This window comes from Crocodylus porosus, unplaced genomic scaffold (assembly GCF_001723895.1).
Source record: "Crocodylus porosus isolate Cpor-Errol unplaced genomic scaffold, CroPor_comp1, whole genome shotgun sequence".
NCBI classification, from domain to species: domain Eukaryota; kingdom Metazoa; phylum Chordata; order Crocodylia; family Crocodylidae; genus Crocodylus; species Crocodylus porosus.
Window position 1 is genome coordinate 42574422 of NW_017728947.1, and position 8954 is coordinate 42583375.

The window sequence follows — 8954 nt, forward strand, 5'->3', positions numbered from 1 at the left end:
CTCCCGATGGGAGAAGGCTGGCCAGGTCTGCACCGGCCAGCAGAAGCTATGGCAGAGCCATGGGCCGCTCAGGATGGGACGAGCCTGGCCAGAGCAGCAGGGGCTCAGCTGCATTTTCCCCCTGCCTGCACTGGTCAGTCTTGAGTGGCATATGGCTCTGTGGCTGTTTCTGCTGGCTGGTGCTGACCTGGCCGGCCTCCTCCCGTCCCCAACAGCACGTGGGAATCTGGCTTCAGCCGTGTGCTGCTCCAGATGGGACAGAACCGCCCAGGTCAGCACCAGCCAGCAGAGGCAGTGCCGGAGCCGTGTGCCGCTCGGGACTCACCAGCACAGGTAGGGGGAAAGTGCAGCTGAGCCCCTACTGCTCCGGCTGGGTTCATCCTGTACCGAGAGGTACATGGCTATTTCTCTTCCCACACGCAGCACGTCAGCAATGTCAAGCTGACGCGGTGTGTGTGGGGACCTTGTCCCTTCCCCAGCCCTTCAGCAGCCATTAGGAAGCTGTTGAGGGGCTAGGGGAGGGACAAGGGGTGGGAACAAAAGTAAACAGCGTTTACTTTCGTTTCCTGTCACAGCACCTCAGGCCTCAGAAAATGCCTTGGTGGGCCGCATTGTGGCCCACATGTTGGACAAGCCTGCATACAGCCATGCTATGCAAAGTGCGCTGCAAAAAGTATTTACAGATGCTACATTTCTGGAGATACGGGATTCTCCCATATACAAAAGACAACCATGATGCCTGCTGATTATCAGTATTTTCTCCCTGGTTGAGAAACATTATTAAAACCAGAGACTTGCATTTAGGCATCAGTAAGATTTGAGGGGTAGAGAATAGTAGATGGACACCACACGATAGGCTTCAGATTCCCCTCCATCAGAATATAAATAATACTAATATTAATAGTTACAAGTGGAAAGGGAAGACAGCTAAGCTAAAATGCACTGAAATGCAAACACTGTATATTGCAGCTAAGGCAGCAAAGAATCAAATGGTGGAGTGGACGACTAAACCCTTTATACATGAGCACACAGCACAAGGACTATTGTGACTACTATCTATTGCAGGGGTGGACAAAATATGGCCCACAGACCGCATCTGGCCTGTGAGGCCCCTAAAAAAATTTAGAAAATTAATATTAATCTGTCCTTGGATCTTGTCAAAAAAAAAGACAGGTACCAAGGGCAGTAGGACCCAGGGAAAGCCTGGCAGGCACCCACAACAGCAGGGCCCACCCAGCCACACCGGAAGCCCCAGCAGGGGCTTCTGGCCTGGGACCACATGGCTGCCCCAGCATGGGAAGCTCAGGTAAGGGAGGTAGAGGGCAGGGGAAGACCCCAGGCAGAGAGGGAGCCCGGGGAAAAATGGCCTGGGGAAAAGCTAAGCAGGGGAAGCGGCCCCACGCCTGGCCCATGGCCAGTGCCCTGCACTGCAGCTGTTCACAACCTGCCTGGGGCTGTGAGTAGCTGCGCGTGGACCCCTCGCTTGCCACACCAGGCAGTGTTTTCCACTGTCACCTCTGAGTTGCCTAGCACGAGCTCCAGGCAGGCAGCAGCAAACACTGCCCGGTGCGGCAAGCTGGGGGGCCACAGCTGCTGCCACAGCACACAGCCCCAACAGGCAAGCCCAGAGCCGGCGCAGGGCCCAAGCTGGCAGCAGGGCTGGGTTACAAGCTGGTGCTGAGGGCGAGGAAAAGTAGCCCCTCGCCTGCTGCGTGGCTGGCACCCCATGCTGTAGCCTCTTGCAGCCTGTGTGGGGCTGCCTGTGCCTGGCTCCAGACAGCCCCATGTGGGCCCCAAGCACTTGCAACAGGGAGCACCAGCCATGGGGCAGGCGAGGGGCTGCTTTTCACCACACTTAGCACCAGCTTCTTCCTTGCCAGCAAGCAGGGGTTCAGGGCTGTGTGCTACCCTCCCCCCCCCGCCTGTACTGTGGGGCTGGTGGGCACTGGGAGTGAGCAGGCAGGGAGCCAGTGGGAGCACGGGGCCTTCACTGGTGTCCTGGGGTCACTGCCAGAGGGGCCCAGAGCAGGGTAGCAGGAGCACAGGGTCCCAACCAGCAGGGGCTCTGTACAGCCAGGCCAGCTCCCCCCTCTCCCTGCTGGTGCAGCCCAGCCCAGCACAGCCCAGCTCCACAGAGCCCTGTGCCCCACTTTGGGCCCCACCGGTGCTGGCCCTGGGACATTAGTCCTATGATAGTGACCAGGGGGCAGAGCACCTGTCAAGGGGTGGGGCTACACATGTGGCCCTCAACAGCCTGCCAAAACTGGGTAAGCGGCCCTCTGCCCGAAATAATTGCCCATTCCTGATCTACTGGAACTAGCCTCACCTGACCAAAACGCAATACAATACTGTGACTTCAAATGCACACAACCTAGGGAGAAAAAGAAAAAAAACACACACACACACGGATAAACACTCTTGGGGGGGGGGGGAATCAAGAAACCTTAAAATAGCTCTCAAAAGTGGCCCCTTTTACTAATAAAGGGATTAGGGGAAAAAAAAAAAAAAAAAGAGTTAAATCATTTTATTTTGAGGGCTTTATTTAAAAAAAGAGAAAAGGTTCCAAAAGTAAAACATTAGCTAGTAGAAATGAAGCATTTGTAAAATGTAAAAGGCAAGACTTGTTGCTTTTTGCATTTTAGCAGAGGTCTTCCTCAGAAGGCCTCAGAGATTTAGGTTTGGAAGCTTCCAAACCAAAAAAAAAAAAAAAAAAAAAAAAAAAAAAAAAAAAAAAAATCAATCAGCGTAGCCAGCTTCTACAGTTTTACTGCAAATCCCACAACAGTTAGTGGAGTCATGTATTTATTTCAATAACCTTGGTTTCCATTAGGAAAAAAAAAATATCACACTGCAGAGAAAAATGTTAACATTTACTACAGGCTCAGAACCCAGGAAGTAAATGCATGTTTCATTATCCTTAAACCAAATCGCATGATTAGCAGGGACAGATTCACAATTGTTGAGCACCTGAGGTTGACAATACTCTTTAACTCAAGTCTTTAACAAAACTTTTCTTCCAGCTATTTTGAATTAACTGTGTTAACAAAAGCCAAAACCACAGAGTTTTAAATAGTTCTACTAAAAAGCAAGTCATTTATTCCAGTTTAAGCAGGTTTTGCTTGCTTAGTATCTGCAACACCATAATCCTGCAAGTTTTGCAGGCACCAGTAGCATGATCCAGAAAAAGCAGGGGATTAATAAATTGTATGTCTAAATACAAACAAGCATCCAACATTTTTATTTTACTAAACAAAAAGAAAAGGTTCTACATAGTCTTTAAAGGGCATCTGCATTTCTATATAAAAAACAAGAAAAAGTACAAATATTTGCACTCTTTGGAAATCAGTTTTAACCTCTTTGCCCTATTTTCCATAATGAGAAGAATATTTGCCTCTTTCATGGGCCTATTATTACAGTAAAGGGCCTTCTCTTACAAATACTTTTTTCTTAAGTGTGACTAGTCGCAGTGACTTCACTAGAAGTACAAAACCGGTCTAACTAAGCACATGCAAGTATTTTCATGATTGAAGTCTATAAGGCGCTATATAAGCTTTTATATTTTAAAGAGGATAGCTAAACACCAACATATTATTTATATAATAAAATCTGTTAAAGAAATTAGATATTTATATAAAATAAAAGTTTGCAGTAAACAGATTGAATAGGAAGAAAAGGAGGAGTAATGGGTGGAATGGCAGACTTAGGACTAGTATTTTTCACCACAGATCCCCCCCCCCCAGCTCTTTAAAAAACAGGATGTCTTAACAGGTGTTGACAGAGGCTCTGACTCTATACAATGTTAGCACTCCTCTATACAATGTTAGCACTCCAGGTACACTGGAGGTAGGCCCACATTAAGTATAAACAAGCCCTATACAAGGTATGTTTGATAGAGTTACAGCTAGCAAAATTCAGTGAAGGGAAAGCAGCATTTTCTCCCGGCTTGCACTGACAGTGTTGGCCAGTCCACAGGTACTGTTTGTCAGTGAATTCAGGAAATTTTAGGCAGACAGCCCATACCAATTCAGCTGCTCATATCAAAAAGGTATATTGTAGCTGTTCCTCAAACAGTGCAACACACTTTACTTTGGGAACCTTCATGAACATAAACTTGGCAGACAAGAGAACCGGCTAACCCAGTTAGACACGGTAAAGCCATCACATCTGTGGAGCAGAATACCTGTACAAGAAACCAATTATACAGGTCCTGTACGTGTTTTAGCTAGGAAGATGAATAACTATACACTTAGGACAGGGGTAGGCAACCTTTTGCTACCATGGGCCACTGCTTGTAATCCAGCCTGTGATGCAGGCCCTTGCTCTTCTCCAGTGATCAGCACTTGCTGTAAGAGGGACAGACAGAAAGGAAACAGGCACTGGGAATGCTGCCTCTACTGCAAAGAGAAAAGAACTGTACACAGCAGGCAGTAGGATGCTGGGGATACCTCTTCTGGTGCTGTGGCTGTAGCATGCTGCAGATTCCCCAAGCTGCTGCAGGCCAAATTCAGCAAGGTCACTGACATGTAGGACATCCTATGCACCTCCAACCTCCCCTGACAGAAGCTCCAATACTTCCCATTATAATCTGTGCAAGGTTGTAAAATCCAGGAGAGGAGACATTTGTGATATAGAAGAACCCCTGAAATAATAAGCTTGGCAAAAGAATGAATACAGACTGATTAAAAGTCATCATTCCCCCTTCCTCCCAAATTGTATGCCTCAGAAAAAAAAGCTGACAGTCTTCCAAAAAAAAAAAAAAAAAAAATCACAAAAACACACATGTTCTAATGACCAGACCTATGCCACTGCCAAAGCAGAACACACTGCACTAGGAGGTACTTGGAACAGTGGTTTCTCAGCCTTTTAAGACCAAGCCACCTCTCACTAACTTTTCAGAATTTAGTGGCATCCCATTTCTGGGAGAATGGGAGGAGTGGGGGAAGAAATCAGGCTGTAAAAGCACAGCCCTGCATCTGCCTGCCCACAGCAGAGGATGCTGCTCAGAGCACAGGGGCTGCTCTTTCCAGAACAGCTCATTCCCCTAATACTACAATACTCAGAGCTCATGGGAGGGACTGTAAGGAGTGCTGCTGAGCTACTTGGGCAGGCACAGGCACAAGAAATATGCATTACTATTTGCTTCATCTCTCAGGGGCCAGGCACTGTAAGACCCTTCAAAGGATCTTACCAAACCCCAGGTGTCGCAGCACCATGGCTAAGAATCACTGGCCTACAAGCTGCTATACCAAATTGCAGCCATGAAAGTGGAGACAACAAGGAGCCAGGTTAGGATCCCCCAACAACCTATCCAGTCCACAACAGTCGCTCCAGTGGCCTATCCTGGCTTCTAGAAGCATCACTCATGGCAAGAATCCCTTAGTTCCCATGGGACAAGCTAAGCTGACCTCCCTCAACCACCTTTCAGGTATAGCACCTAGTCCCAGCAGTTCATCTCCCACCCTAGAGTCATTTCCTACTGCCAGGTAACTGTAATCAGCAGTCACTTAAATTGTAGACATCTTCAAAATCTGTTGAGGATGTTAGAAGTTATTACAGTTAGACGCTAGACAGTTTTTTGCATTTTCCCTTTTTCAAGAACTAAAATTACACACAAATTACATGAAGTAATGGCAGTTAAGTTGCAAAATCCATAAAGTAAGAGAATATCAGACTGCAACAGCTCTTCTGCCATTTATGGGTACACATTGTATTGCAGCTTAATCACATGAGGACACTCATGTTATTTCCAATCCAATAGAACCCTCTCGCTCATTTAAAATGCAGGATGGACCCATAAGTGGATAGATTTAAAACTGCACAGCAAGCTTTACATCCAACATTTTCTTCTTTTTGAATGCTCTGCTTTACAATCCTAATATTATTCTTTTAGATTTCTTTTGTGTTTAATTTTACATGTATAAAATTGCACATTATTTTTCTCCTCCTTTTGACCTCTACTGTACAAATTTCAAGTTCCTTGGAGCATCAACCAGCCATAGTGTTTGGAAGCCATAGTATATTATGGGCTCTACCACATGTAATAATGATAAAAGTAATTAATTTCATACCATGTAGTTATTATTTAAGCATGGTTTGTCAGTCAAAAAGCAGCATTACATCCACTGTAGGCAAGTAGGATTTTTGCAAGGCTTAAAGAAAAAAAAAAAAAAATCTAGATTGTAATTTGAAAGTCATTGATAGCCCATGCTCACATGGCTCATGTTGTTTCATTAACCGAACCAAAAGAATTAAGGCTAATGCTCTTGTCAGCAAAAACAGAAATCCAACGAGTCATCTCCATGACAGTCCAAGGTATCTGCTTTTATATTTGTCTATATGCAAATGATTTCTAATGGTCTGCAAATCCCGGTGCGCTGAAAGGAGAACAAACTCCAGTAATATAGGCTTGAACAGGGTATAAAACCAAACTACAGAACTCAGTTGCTTGATAGTAGAGAAGCACACAATGACTGTGTTCCAGTGGGGATACAGAACCCCTTTCCATTCCCACCCCCAATTGATGCTAGCAAGTAATCCCCATGAACAGAAGGCATTTACATATACATATGAACGATGAGAAGGGAGAGGAAGGGAGGTGAAGAGAGGAGAAACAGATTGACAGTCTAGCCAAAGCAAACAGTATTCAAGCTAGGGGCCCAACATCACACTTGTATGTATATACACACACGTCTGCGAATGAAACAGGACTGCTATATATCAGAGTGCAATATTTGGACCTAAAAAGCTACTTTTAGATGCCACATTAAATTTTAAAATTATATTTAAAAAAACAAGCTAAAAAGCTAAATTTTAGGAAGACAAGGCATACAAAAAAACGGTACCATTTTAAACATACCAGAGCAAAGAGCTAAAAAGCCAGGAGTTATACACGTACAGCTACTCTACAGTATATTTTATAAAATGCATATACATTCTTACTGGATGACAGTCGAGAATGATCATGTAGGACTTCCAGACAAACAGATTACAAATCTCAGGCAACTATAAATAACCAAAAATTAACTAAAAAAATTACGGCACCTTACTGTATTCAGCCTTTCCTTATATCTGCACCACAGTATTGCATTCAATGGGCAGCAAAATGAGTCATCCCCTTCTGACCTACAAAAAGAAAGTAAATATATTTCAAAAACAAGAAAGCACAGAACTCCCCTCACCCCATAATAATTTTTTTTGCTGGAGGCGATTTCTGAACTTGTCTCCAGACCCACAAGCATGTCTCAAGACAGGGTTAGCATATTTTTAAAACCAGAAAACATGCACCAAAAACCCTTTCCATATTTCGATACAAACAAACAAAATAAAAACCCAGTCAATCGGAGAACTGGACAAACGCTAACAAGCCTAAGCCATCCTTAGACTGAACAATGCAAACATTTATGCTTTCTCTGAACTAGATGAGGAGAAGCAAGAGTAAAACTACAGGGACATTAAAACAATCAAGCATAAACATTGATCCACAAGAACTAAATCATCAGGATAAATAAAGTCTTGATGGTAAAAGTCTAGACCAATGGTTTTCAACTTTTTTTTTTTTTAATTTGCAGACCCCTAAAACATTGGAATGGAGATACAGACCCCTTTGGAAATTTCTAACGGAGGTGGAGACCACTTTAAATTGTAAGTGTGGGTATTCACATACTTTTGATCATAGCCATCTTTGACCCCAGGGGTCCACAGGCTGAAACACTGGTCTAGACTATGCCAAAGTCTCTTTCTGTTTTCCCCTTACTTTTATAATTAAAAGCTAGAGGACCACTCATTGCTGTTTTAGCAGACTAAGCATGTTGCACACACCAGGATTTTTTACAACCCTCCATTCCACCCCATTCACTCTCATACACCTCTATTTCAGGGACTCTCTACAACTCTCATCCCTATTTTTTGTTGAAGGAGTTCTACATGTCTCCTCACACTTCCTTCCTCCACACACTGTCCCCCAGTTTCCCTGCACTGCGAGAGCCTGTACACTCCCTCATTTCTTCCTGTGGAGGAAGCATACAGATTCTTCTGGTATTCTTCCCACCCAAGGCTCCATACCCTCCCCAAATGACACTCCTCCCCCTATCCCCTTATGTCAAGGCGTGTCTCAATATCCCAGTTTTTTCCTGCCCAGACAAGTCATTCAAAGCATCAGCACTTTTAAACTGTACTGAGGGACAAGACAGACCCCAGATGAGGGACACTTAAAGCCGTTTATGGCTGCCACCAACTAGTTCGTTTACCTATGAATAATTATACATACCAACTAAGGCTGATGGCTTTATTTAGTTAGATGGCAAGGGCTCCATATACACATTTACTCTGCTGTGTTTCGCTATTTTCACTAAAATCAATATGGTTCTACCTACTCTGAAATTTGGGAAATCAGTCAGGTATGGCAATCAAAAGTTATTACATTATAGACAGAGTGCAGGACCAAAGCAAGGTCTAACAGTTAAACCAGTTACCATTCCAGTTTTTAGACATGTGAGCACTGCACAAGAGATGGCCAAGTTCATTCTACTACAACTTTAAACATTGTTTTAATGTACCATGCCCTTATTTTTTTTTAATTTCTCTCTCTCTATTAATATTTAATATAAAAAAAACCTATTGAGAACTGGAAGTTTGCATATTAGTGACAAGAATAGCAAGAATGGGGAAATTTATACTTTTGATGCTGGTGATTAGAGATTATTTTCTACGACACCATGCTTAAGTGGGAGCAACATTTGGAATTTGTGTAAATTAACGATTCATAGATGCTAGGCTCGGAAGGGACCTCAACAGGTCATCGAGTCCGACCCCCTGCCCTGGGCAGGAAAAAGAGTGCTGGCAGCTAGCTGCCTATCCAGCCTTCTCTTAAAGACCCCTAAGGTAGGGGAGAGCACCACCTCCCTTGGAAGCCCGTTCCAAATTTTGGCCACCCTTACTTTGAAAAAGTTCTTCCT

The 8954-nt window shown here is 44.3% G+C and overlaps 1 protein-coding gene across 10 annotated transcripts in view; it reads right to left on the bottom strand.

Annotated features, from left to right (window-relative positions):
* The window catches only part of PHF21A (PHD finger protein 21A), a 194675-nt gene extending 187533 nt beyond the window's left edge, over window positions 1-7142 (bottom strand). For 7 of the 10 annotated variants that reach the window (XM_019551193.1, XM_019551196.1, XM_019551194.1 and 4 more), the window contains exon 1: window positions 7042-7142. The gene's annotated coding sequence lies outside the window, so the exon portion shown is untranslated. The remainder of the gene's footprint in view (window positions 1-7041) is intronic. The other 3 variants (XM_019551195.1, XM_019551192.1, XM_019551190.1) reach the window with 3 other exon arrangements.
* Window positions 7143-8954: the final 1812 nt, after the last annotated feature.